General features: G+C 40.0%; 1 protein-coding gene across 7 annotated transcripts in view; it reads right to left on the bottom strand.

Moving 5' to 3' along the window:
* The window catches only part of Rapgef2 (Rap guanine nucleotide exchange factor 2), a 221,891-nt gene that overhangs the window by 122,198 nt on the left and 93,145 nt on the right, over window positions 1–6,548 (bottom strand). Inside the window, exon 1 of one of the 7 annotated variants that reach the window (XM_055596552.1) lies at window positions 384–445. The exons of the other annotated variants lie outside the window; for them this stretch is intronic. The gene's annotated coding sequence lies outside the window, so the exon portion shown is untranslated. Of the gene's footprint in view, window positions 1–383; window positions 446–6,548 lie in introns of those variants that run through there. 7 annotated transcript variants of the gene reach the window in all.

Here is a 6,548-nt window from a genome sequence, read left to right on the forward strand (position 1 = left end):
TGTGTGTGTGTGTGTGTGTGTGTGTGTGTGTGTGTGTGTGTGTGTGTATGTGTGTCTGGGGTGGGGGTAGGGGGAGTTACAAACTGTGCCAATAGAATGGACTAACTGGCTAGGACTCCCTATGTATTTGGAAGCCACACACACATTTCAGCATCTCGCTTAGAAACCCTCCACCACCAGCAAGCACTCAAAGGCAGAGTCTGCTGCCTCTGCATAGGGAAGCCCATCATTTAACCTTCACTTGCAAGCGCAGCACAAACAAAAATAACAAGGGCTCCTCTCACTGCCTCCCCCTACCGTCCCGCCCCTTGCTCAGTCCCTTGAGAGAAGTACTGAGCACCTGGTATTTGTAGCACGAGCATTTGAATTTCTAAAAATCCAACCTGCACTGTCTCCAGTGTCTGTGAAGCCCCAGCACAGCAACAGAGCTGCCACCGTCTACTTCCACGGGGCCGGCGCTGCGGCAGCGGCAGCGAGCGCTCCCATTTCCCAGTTAGCTTCTGTTGAGCCTATGCCCTCCCGGCTTGTGGCTCTAGCCGAGCCAACATTCCTTGGGAGGCGCGCTTCCTGCTTCCATGACCCACCCACCTCTCTGGGCTGCATTATGTATGACGTGTGTTGTATGGGCACTTTTTCCGCATACCAGCCTCATGACCTCAGCAGCTGCCTGACAGACACTCTTTATCAATTTCTATTAATTCATTATCCACTTTTGTAAGTCAAGGACGAGCAGGGAAACCGGCAACGTCTGTTCTCCTTCGGAGTCTTCAAGGTCAAATGCTCACGTGAGCTAGCGGCTGCAATTTCTGTTATTAACAAGTACTAAAGCATCGCTAAGAGCTGGTTGCTCTCCACCAAAAAGGAGCTCAACTGTATGCCAGCAGCCAGAGGGATCAGCCTGGTAAAGACTGACACACACTTACATCATCACAGGCGGGCAGGGCTGGGGGAAGCTGCCTGGCTCTCCCTTGCAGAGATAAAGTTGTTCTTACCTGGCACACTGCACTACACAGAGGAGGTTTCTCTCCTGCCACGACCCAGGCCAGCCTGGGACAGTGGTAATGGGGGCTACACTCTGCACGTGTCTATGTCCTCGTGACAGGTCTGCTACGGTCAGCTCAGCTAAATGGATCTGCTGCTATCATTCTACACAGCGGCACAAGCAGGTCTCTGCTGATCACCGCGCTTTGGCACAGACATTGGCCAACTGGTTCTTTAAAAGTTTTGGTCCAAGGCAAACCCTCCCTTCAGCACAGACACGTGCAGTGACACACACACAAAAAACACCTCTTTACTGTTCACCATTTCCCTGTGCAAAACTGAGCACATTGAGGCAAAGACAGAAGACAGCTAGCTCCAACGTACATCTACAAACAAACCAATTCTTGTAAAATTCAAGGAAGAAGGGAAAAAAAAAACATTAAGAAGTATGTAATGAATTAAAAGGGACAGGCGAGTTGATGAGTGACTCACACTGACAATAAAACAGAAAGAACCTAACATCATCTCAGGAATAAAACCTAAACATCCCAGTCTTGAAACGAATTTACACGAACATTATGAAATCACAGCCATGTATCAAACATGGCACACTTCAAGAGGTAAAATGTTAGCTGCGTCTTTGTAACACAGGGCCTAAACAAAACCTGTTTGAAACGAGGAAAAGGACACTCACACACACATATAATTTACTACAAGGTTAGCGAGTGATACAATGCCAATTTGTTAGGCTCGGCTGAGGGAAATGAGGGTTTTTCTCATGAATCACACATGTGGTATGAGTAAATGGACTGTTCCTTCCATTTCCACCAAAATGCAACACTGTTGACATTGTTTAATCTGCTTCAGAGTTTCTCTTATAAGCTGAAGTGGTAGAATCCTTTGATTTATTATTAAAAGTTTGGGATTAAGACTCATGAGATATGTGAGACTTAGATTTGAAAGGAAAAAATTCTAAAGCCCGACATTAAAAGATGCACTATGCTCATGGCCATGATGTTTGCCTTCATCCAGGCAGCGCAGTCAGATCCTAACTGGCACCCTCAATCCCGATAAATCTAGATGGGAAGACAGAACCACAAAAACTATACTAACAAAGAACAAAATTGGTATTTATAACAAATGTATCACAATATATACACAAATGCAGACAAACACACAAAGAAACTCCAGATCTGATTAGGTGGCTTTTGATGTTTTTGTTTTTAAGTTAAATATTTTATGTAAATGTTTTATAATTAATTCAGTGTTTTGTTTTTTAAGCATGTAAAGGTAATTCAACAAATTAAGAAATATTCTTTTGGGACAGGCAAGATGGCTCAGACAGAAGCCACAAAAGTCCTGTGACCTGAGCTCTACGCTCAGAACCCACATAAAGGCAGAAGGAGAAAACCAACTTCACAAAGCTATCCTCTGACCTCCACATGCTCATCCCATGGGAAGCACAGCCTCACATACATATACACATACATACCTCAAAGGCTTCTAAGTACTCAATGAATTTTCCTAAAACTATAGCATTCCACATACAAAATTAAGAAAGACCACTCTGAAAAATTAACTCAAAATAGATCTCAGACACTAATGGAAAAACTGTTAAGATTAAATTTCTAGGAAAGAAAAGCATAAGAATAATTTGTGACACCAGCTTAAGACGTCATAAACAGGACACCCAAAGTAAAAAATACAAATGAGATTTGACAAAAACAGTTTTCAATTAAAATTAAAAGCCTCCAGTTTAGAGCCAACAATATGGCCAGAGATAAAGGTATTTCCCACCAAGCCTGGGACCCTGAGTTCAGTCCCTGAGTCCCTCGAAGAAGTGATTCCCACTGACAGTCTGTCATTTAACTTCCCTGTGCCTCTGATCACACACACCACACATGTGTACACACACACAGTAAATATTGCATTTTTAATTTAAAGCCTTGGCTTTCACTTAAGAAAATGCAGGTAACTAAGTTTTTAAAAACATATTTAACAAAAGAATTGTATCGAGAATACACAAAATGTTTACAAGTCAAAGTAAGTAATCGAGTCCTTTAAAAAAAAAAACAACAAAAACAGAAGATCTGAACTAAATTCACTAAAGAAGAAAAAGAAGTAGCCAATAACACAGAGAAGAAAAAAAATCTCAGGCTGGTGTCATCACAGCTCACTAGTAGATCTCTTGCCTGGTATGTCAAGAACCCTGGTACAGCCCAGCTCAAAATAAAACCACCATGACAAAAACAAAAACACAACAACAAAGTCACACAGCTATTAAAACGGTTGACCTAAGGGTGTGACAGTACAGCGCTAGAAACGACATGAAGCAGCCAGACATCTCAATGGCCGTTATGGATGAAGGAACTAAAGCCACTGTGGAAAACAGTGCGGCAGTTCACAATGTAGTTCAATCAACATCACATAACTCAAGAAGTAATAAAAGCATGCTGCCTGCACGGACACATACTCAGGAACATTCACACAAGATAAAAGCAGCCCAAACCATTATTCATAAATTAATACTGCATACTATCTCACTTCCAAAATTCAATGGGCTCCAGGAAATTCCGCATTTATGTTGGCACTGGCAATGCTGCATAGCCTGCTAAGACAGGCGGGGAGGTACTTCTGCACTTAAGTGTTAGGGTGGGCAGGATGGCATGGCTTTAAAGCTGTCCAAGTCTGTCCTGTTGCCTTCAGACATAACCATACCAACCCCTCTTTTTCCATCTGTGGTCTCTCTGTTTAACCCTCCCTCTACCCATCTGAAGGTGAACCAGTTAACAAGACGCCCTTTTCATGTCCTCAGTTCTCATGTTTGTCAATGCCTGCGACACAATATACCTAAAATAAACTGTTCATTTCACCTACCTCACTTCCTCAGTGTTTGGTTAGAGCTATCAAAGGCACCATTCCTTGTTTAACAACCAAGCTAAACAAGTCAGAAGCAGCTCTAGCTCCTCCCCTGTCTGTAATTCTGAATTACCGTCCAAAGCCACCATCACTTGCCGGCTACTCTGCCACATGGCCCATCAAGCTTTCTCCTGAAAGAAATGCCAGTGAGGGCCATCACTACAGCACACCCCGCTACATGTAGGGCTGCTATCTGGATCCCCAGTCTGCCAGACACCCTCTCATTCCAGTGAGTTCATGCCCCTCGGCACTCTCCAAAGTTAAAACTCATACTTACTGGTTCTGAGTGGTAAGCAAGTAGCTCTTCTCTACAATGTTTCAAGACTATGGTTACTTCATATTGACAGAACAATGAAAAATCTGCTTGAGCCACAGGGTGCTTTCCCATACATACTAACTTACATGAGCTAAGGACTGACTATGAAGCCTGAAATACCTTTTTCCCAGTAACTCTTAAGGCTAAGACTCCAAAAATTAGATAAATTAAACTCACAATCAGATGACAGTATAAAAAACTGAAATGAGATTCTGAATTATGGTGAATTAGTGAAATGTTTCCTTAGACATTTATATGCCACTGTGACAAGAAAACAGTCACACAACTTTCATATATATCTTTTCATATTCAACCCTGAGATATATAGTTAACTTAGAGTAATGAAATGGAATATAATCAACCTGATATTTTTATATTTGTAACTAAATTAATTTTAATGCTTTTTTAATATTTCTCATAAGTTCATCTTTATGAGCCTTCACAGTAAAATAAAACAAAGTAAGTGTTTTACAGGATTTGAACATTGCTTTAATTTTCAAATTAGCTAAAATGTTTTTAAAAGTACCAATGCTGGGGGTAAGAGCAGTGGCATATGCTCTAAATTCCAGCACTCCAGAGGCAGAAGCAGAGGCAAGAGGAACTGTGTGAATTCAGAGCCAACCTAGTCTACATAGCAAGTTCCAAGCCAGCCTGGGTTGCATAGTGAAAATCCCATCTCAAAATGCACAAAAAAGCAAATTCATAAATAAATTAATAAGTAAATAAATAAATAAATAAATGCTATCTTAATGAAATTATATATTAACAACCTAAATCAGTTGTAGCTTTATATTAAAAAAACATAAATAAAAGATAAAATTTATCCCAAAACATCTAACTCAAAAATGTGATATAAAAGCTATGGTGGCTACTCTTGGTTGTCAAAATGACTACATCTGATATTAATTAGAACCCCAGTGGCTTGGTACACCTGTTGAGGAATTTTTTTTTTCTTAAATCATTGAAGTGGGAAGACTCACTTTTAATCCAGATCTGTTGATATGGGAAGATCCACCTTTAAAGTGGGCCACACCTTCGGGAAGCAGCCTAAATAAAAGACTATAGAAAACATGAAGGAAGCCCTCTTCACTGCTGCCTTCTTCACTGCTGCTGGTAAGTGCATTGCTTTAATGGCACTGTAGCCTACTTCTTCAGGATGCTGGCATATACTGAACACCAGACACCCAGCCTCACAGACTAAACAACTACTGGATTCTCAGACTTCCTGTTGGTAAACAGCCACTGTTGAACTAACTGGACCACAGCCTGTAAGCTATTCTGATAATCTGACATACATATACAGATGTATGTATGTATGTATGTATATCAGATTATCAGAATAGCACATATATGCATATATATGAGATTTATCAGAATGTGTGTGTATATATTTATACATTCTATCTGTTATATTCCTCTAGAGAACCATTACGAACACAAAAGTGTAATTTTAAAAACGTTTTATAAACACAAAAAAAAAGCATTTTTGCTTTTTTACATTTAAAGTAGAAATGTACATTTACATAGAAAAGATAAATTCTATAAAGCCATAATTGTGTTAGCAAAATTAAGAAACAGCTTAGGAAATAGTATTTATACTGTGTGTACAGTTCTGATTGGTAACTAAGCACATTAAGAATCCATATGATGCTTAAAAAGTACTTATATACCTAAGCCGTGGCTTCATTGTACTTATTCCAACTACTGCTTTCAAACAATTTACAGTGTGTTAGAAAATTGAGTGGGGCATATAATTACTTTAACAGTTGAGTTAATTCTATTCTCTCTCTCTCTCTCTCTCTCTCTCTCTCTCGATAAAATGAAATACATCGTCCCAGAACTATGAAAGATATCCCAACTTCATGAAATTTATCAAAATCCTTAACTAATACTATTTCCTATTAGGATGTCCAATGCAAAGTATTTGTTTCCTTAAAAACAAAATTAGTTTCAACGTTACAAATTTAAGCCATACCCTGAACTCACACAGGCCACACACTACCTGACCATTCCTCTACTCCTCCTTTGAAAAATAACTGACATAAAAGCAAAGCTGAGAATCCCTATGTAAGAAGTGGCAGACACACAATTCAAACATTTAACAGGGAAAATCAATACTGTGTTTCACTGATATGTATCAGATCTTAAGAGCTTCATAAATACAATAATGGTTTTCTTCAAGAGAAATACAACCGTGACAAAATGAATCATCACACATTTATACCAAGGATGGAGAAGCGCAGTTCCCTGACCCTGAGGCATATGATAACTGGTACAGCAGCAAACACACACACACACACACACACACACACACACACACACACACACACAC

Source organism: Psammomys obesus, unplaced genomic scaffold, assembly GCF_907164565.1.
Source record: "Psammomys obesus unplaced genomic scaffold, mPsaObe1.curated_primary_1811, whole genome shotgun sequence".
Classification (NCBI taxonomy): domain Eukaryota; kingdom Metazoa; phylum Chordata; class Mammalia; order Rodentia; family Muridae; genus Psammomys; species Psammomys obesus.